Raw genomic sequence first — 6,000 nt, 5'->3', positions numbered from 1 at the left:
GGATAGAAACCCCATATATTCTCCTTGAGAGCCAAGGAAAAACAGAAGGGAAGCTTCAGCAAGTGGAAGGAGTACACAAAGAACAGCAGGAAGCTGTGGTCTCACATGTTCAATTCAAAACCTACAAACATCCCTGCTTCATTTAACATCCTCTGTACTGCCACAGTCCAGAACAGCAAAGAATCTGGGCACTTTTACACAAACTTATTTAGAAAGCACATCTTCCTATTAGCATCTTCTGGTCAAAGAGGAGATGCAGATAGATACAGCTGGAGAACGGGCCATCAGTTTGACCAACCCCATTTGGCTCTGGGCTCTTCAAAATCCAGTTTCCTCAGCCTAGCAAAGTTCAGACGGATACATCAAAAGCACAGTTCCTCCAGAGCTCTCAGCCCTGGCAGCATTCCTAGTTGCAGATGCATTGTGCTGGATTTACAGTGAGTAGTGCCACAAGGCTCAGGAATATAATAGTTTGTGTCTGTTAATTATCTAACTCAGTTTATTACACAAATCTTGACATTTTAAATTAAATTACGTTCTTAAAGTAAAGAAGCATACAAGAAACCCTTATGAACCATAACTTTAAGTGAGACCAATAAAAGTAATCCTTGTACCAAGCAGCAGCACTGTTGTTTGACTGCACGTTCACTGACTATCATCACTAATTCTCTAAGCTAGGATTTCTGTTCAGTCCTTGTGATTAGCTCAGTAGGTCCAAATTGGAAAATACCACATTGCATTTGAAGAGCTGAATGCTGCTTCTGGCCTTGAGAGTTAAAGCAATGTTGAGATGTTCAGACTTTCTAATCCAATATTCCCCTTTGCCTCTACTTGAACGATGCTGGAAAGACAGGCTCTGTGCATCACTAGCGACAAGATCATACACCCACTTGTATGTTATTCTCAGCTTCCCACTAATGTTTACTGGAGGATATTTTGATTTATTGAAATAGATTCCCTGCAAAACACCCACCTCAGCAGAACTGACATGATACTGCGGCAGGCTTTGACTTAGCACATATTTATCAGTTACCCCCAAACCCTGTGTTGCCTTAATTTTGGAAAACTACTCTGCTTGTTGCCTCTTCATTTGAACTACTTTTAATAATAACATACATTTTGACCTTCTATAGCATATACTGCCCACGAGTAAAAATCAGGTCTCACACAACTGTTTTGCATGGGATTGAGATTTTGACAGGATTCCAGTGAAAGAAGTCCAGAGAAATTAAAAGATATGTCCTATACGCACAAAGCTACGCGGCATACCAAGGAACTGATCAGAGAACAACCCGTGAGCCTGGTTTAAACTTAATCCTAAGTATCCATTTTAAGAAGGCAAACGTTCTCCCCTCACAGGCAGGTAAGGAACAGAAGGCTCTTTATAGCAATCCTTCTCAGGGTTTGAAGCAGCCCATGGAACTGCAAACAAAGCAAGAAATCACTTCTTAAAGGGTTTGCTTAAATGGCTTCTGAGATCAGGTCATCAGATCTACGCGGACATGTGGGCTCCTCTCCACTTCCCCCTTGCTGGGTTAAACTCTGCTTTGCATTCTTGCATCTGCTCTCTCACAAACATACCTCACTAAACTCTGCCTTTTATAAAAAGCACAGAAACTTTCAGCAGACCAGTCAGAGAGTCAATGAAGGTGGGAATCCTTCCATGATCGCTGAAATCAGAGGTTAATGTCAAATTGTAACCTTAGCTGAGGATCAGGGAGAGGTGTGACAAACCCTTCTCTCCTAAGGCAACCTGCTTTGCATCCAGCAGGAGAACCATACCCAGCACTGTTATACATCTGGAAATCCACCTCTGGCATGACTGTTTCAATCAACTTCAGTACATGTGGTATGACACGCAGGGCAGAGACACTGCCTCTATCAAAGAAGCATCTAGCAGTCCAGTGTAAATGATACTAAGGGGAAGATTAAAACAAGAATATATCTACAGATTATTTCTTACTTGCAACAGTCAACGAATGTACCTCAGAAACTTGCAAGCCCCATTTTCTTTTTGAAAAGCTAAGAAAACCATCTCTCCCACTTTATGGATTACACCTCATTTGTTTTCACTACTCCAAACTACATTTTAAGATCTCGGTTAAATGTAGGCAGGATGCCAACACCATGTTCTCTGTGCCGCCAAACATGCTGTAAGCACATAAACACCTACCTGTAAACATGCACATGATTTATATAAACATATGTACACATACAAAGTCACTTTGTAAACAGAGGCAGACCACACCTCAAGCTGCCAGTCTGTACGGAGATCCAACACCCACACCACTGGGAATTTCTAGATACGTTCAAACTTGAAGTCAATCCTGGGTGTGCTTTGACCCCTGAATTTTTGGGCATAAGACAGATCTGAACTTGCACAGAAAGGTTTCACAGATATCTCCTCGATCTCCAAATCAGACCTTATATTTTAAAGAACGAATTTATCAATAGTAGCCAGCAAAAAAATTATGGCACTTAACGTACACATAAATTAGCAGCCTTTGGAACAAAATTGTTTGATATTTATTATTTTTATAAAGGAATGTAATAATACCAAAAATCAGGAGAGACCTAGCGTAGCTAATAAAATCAGTCTGAGGTCTTTGTCTCCACCTACTGTATGGAGGAATAATACTCGTAACTCCTTGAAGGATACAGAGGAAAATACTCAATACCTTTCTTGTTATAAAAACCCAACATCTATTCCATACAGATCACAGTACTTCAACCTTTAGCAATTGTTAAAACAGCTACTGTTAAAAAAGTAGCATTGAGAGACAATCACAATGGCTTCTTTTATTCAGAACAGCAGAGATCATTAACCCATAATTGCAAAGTGGCAACTGTTATGGTTTTAAGGTACACTCTTCCTTTAATAAAGAGGTTTTGAAATACAAGAAACTGTTGAAAATAACTTATGTAAGCATAAAAGGTGACTTGGAAACTTCCTGAACAGGAATGAAAATTAAAAGCCTTCATAATATTTACTCCAATTTTTTTAAATGACCAACAATTACATTTCAAAAAAAAAAACTTGCAGGATTGCAGTCTAAACCTGCATAGGCCTGTGAACACTCTCAGGTGTAAAGGCAAAAAGAATTAAATAAAACACTCTTAATTAAAACTGTCAATCTGTCAAATTCTAGAAGAGATTCCAGAGAAGTCTGATCTATGGTTGCTCTATACTTTGCACTTCCTAATTTGACAAAACAAAAAATGCAATTTTCTAAAGATAGCCCTTACCTGCTATTTTAGCACTCATCCAACCAGTCTATTTCTTTCGTACCTGTCGCTAAGTTTCAATCAGAAGCTAAAATAAAGCTTTTCATTGCTATGGACTTGGGAAGACTAGTGCCAGACTGCTTGAACAGAAACGGGGGAAGCCCCAGGAGTCCATTAAAAACTTGATTGAAATTGTCAGGCTGATGGCAGAGAAACAGCCAACCTGCGCAGCAAGGGGGCACAGATGCACCCCAGGCAATTTCATGTTTTTATTTATTCAGAACACATGATGTTTCCAACTCTCAGAATGTGTTCAGGCAGTAGATTCAAAAATGCCAGAAAATTGAACTTTGAAACACATTGGTATTGGTGAATAAGTTCCTTCAGAAATATGCCCTGGATGTACCCAAGTATGTACTTGTAAAGGTACATAAGGGAATAATTTTGTTTTCACAAAGAACTATCTTGAGTGCATGGTGCAGATCTATGAGGTCTTTCAGCTATTTAAAAACTGTTTATCAGATTCAAATAGCTGGTTCCCTGTTTATTTAACATGAAAAAAAGGATATGGATACTGTGGTAATTTCAAATTTTAATTCCTTTCTTCTCTATGTACAAAATAATATTGATTGTTCTTACTCCAACTCAAGAGCATGCAAAAAGGATAAAGGCTCTTACAGAGCAGATGGACCTAAAGATATCAAAGGCTTAAAAGAAACATCTTCCATTCAACTCCTCATAAATCTCAGGAAGGTTGATATAGTAACCACCTATATATTTCATCTGAAATAAACAAGTAGTTCCATGTAAGGGGTAGGAGATTTTATATACATATCCAAGCTGCAACAAAAGTCACAGTCAATATTACTTCATCATTTGTTTTTCACCCTCACTTAAGGAAAGCTTCAGACACTCCTAGAGCCTGCAGGAATCAATGATGGATGCATCTGGCCATGAGTGGTGCATGAGAGACCCTCACCCCTCCCCTGTGGATGCACCAGGCTGAAAGGCATCATCGCATACCCCAGCCCACAGCAGACAGGAGAGCGAGCAAGGGAATAGGGAATCGTGGCACCAGGAATGCCATGGCTTGGCCAGATGTGCACACTCACAACTGACAACTGAATGCTTTCACATATCCTGCCAGATTGTTTTCCTGAAGGACAAGCTTTCCTGCTCTAAAGCAGACTTAATTCAGCAAATACTTTCCCTCCATCAGTTATTTACACAGACACAAATGTACACGTTAAAAATAGTTTTAAACCATAAGCAGAAGCTCTACATTGGATAAAAAGGGCTTGATGATATATGTATGTATGGCCACAAGAGAGTCATCTTTGCATAATAACCCTAGAGGACATGATGGGAAACGCCTAAACACACACTCTTTTGTGCTCAATATAAAGGGAACAATCCCTGACAGAGGTAAGCAGGGTCAGAAGCACTTGATCTTTGACCTTTGCTGGGCAGATGTGCTGTTGGTGCAGACCAGATGCCAGCATGCCAGAGCAAAATCCTTTTTACTTCCTGTGCTTCACTCTGCATTGTTTCTCTAACCTTGATAATATTATAATTTATTGGGCTCAGTGAGGAAAGCTGCATAGGAAATGTCCAACAGGATCTCACCACGGGGCTTATGTCCATCCCTTCACATTACAAACAGCAGGTTCTATTTTCCGACTCATTCACGAACATTCTGCAGCAACTGGCCACGATGACAACAGTGGCAGGACCTGCAGCTTCAGAAGAGATGAGCCCTAATGGAACAATAATGGCATTTCTTGACCATAAAAGTCATTCCTCCTTAACCTTTTCATTTACAAGTCAAGGCATACTTTGCAGCAGAAGCGTTCAGAAGTACAAGACCAGTTTCAAGAACAAGTAGGCGTAAGTCTATAAACACATATAAACACATATGTTTATGTGTTTAAAGACAAAAAGTCTATAAACACATAAAGTCATATAAACACAGACAAATGCGTGACTACACATTCTCTTCATAACACACACACGAGACCCACAGCAATATCTGTTAGAGCTCTGCCTACATTCAGTGGGTCGCTGTGAGCTGCACTTGTCTTCTCTGCCAAGGGGTGGGTCACCTCTTCCCTGCAGTACAGGAGAATATGATGTGGTGAGATGTAATTCAAAGATGTTGTGAAATAAAAGCACATGTTTTGGGAACAGCTATATTTCCAGCTTTTCTGATTCCTCATGGCAAAAAGTTCCACCAACTAATTAATGCAAATTCAAAGCACTTTTGAAAGTTCTATTTCATTACACTGAAAGAATGGGAGAAAAGAGATTCTTCTTTGAAGTAAAATGCACTGCAGTCCTGGAACTAAGGAAGCTTTGGTAACTATAGCAACATTGTAATTTTCATTATAAATTTTAATAGATATTTAATTTGGCAAATCACAGACTGGCATTCAAGTCATTTTTTTCCATCAGACCTAGGCTTTTCAATACATGAAGCTATTCATGTTTACTAGCAGTGACTTCTAAGGCACTTTACAACACAGCTACCTTCCAAATATAATTTTCATATCAACCTTGACAAAGAAAATTTACTAAGTGGCTCCTACTTTTGCTGTTACTGTCCTTGACAACTCTTTATTATTTTTTTTTTTAAGCCACATGAAGTGTTTGCAAATGTTCATTTTTTTAGAAGACTGAACAGGTAATGTTCTGTGGTGACTAACTCATAAGTTGTTAACAGCAGCTGAAATACTTTGCCTTCCATATCCTGTTCAATATCAAAGTTATTTGAAAAGT

Source organism: Calidris pugnax, unplaced genomic scaffold (genome assembly GCF_001431845.1).
Source record: "Calidris pugnax isolate Ruff unplaced genomic scaffold, ASM143184v1 scaffold9, whole genome shotgun sequence".
NCBI lineage: Eukaryota > Metazoa > Chordata > Aves > Charadriiformes > Scolopacidae > Calidris > Calidris pugnax.
Note: the sequence above shows the minus strand (reverse complement) of the source record.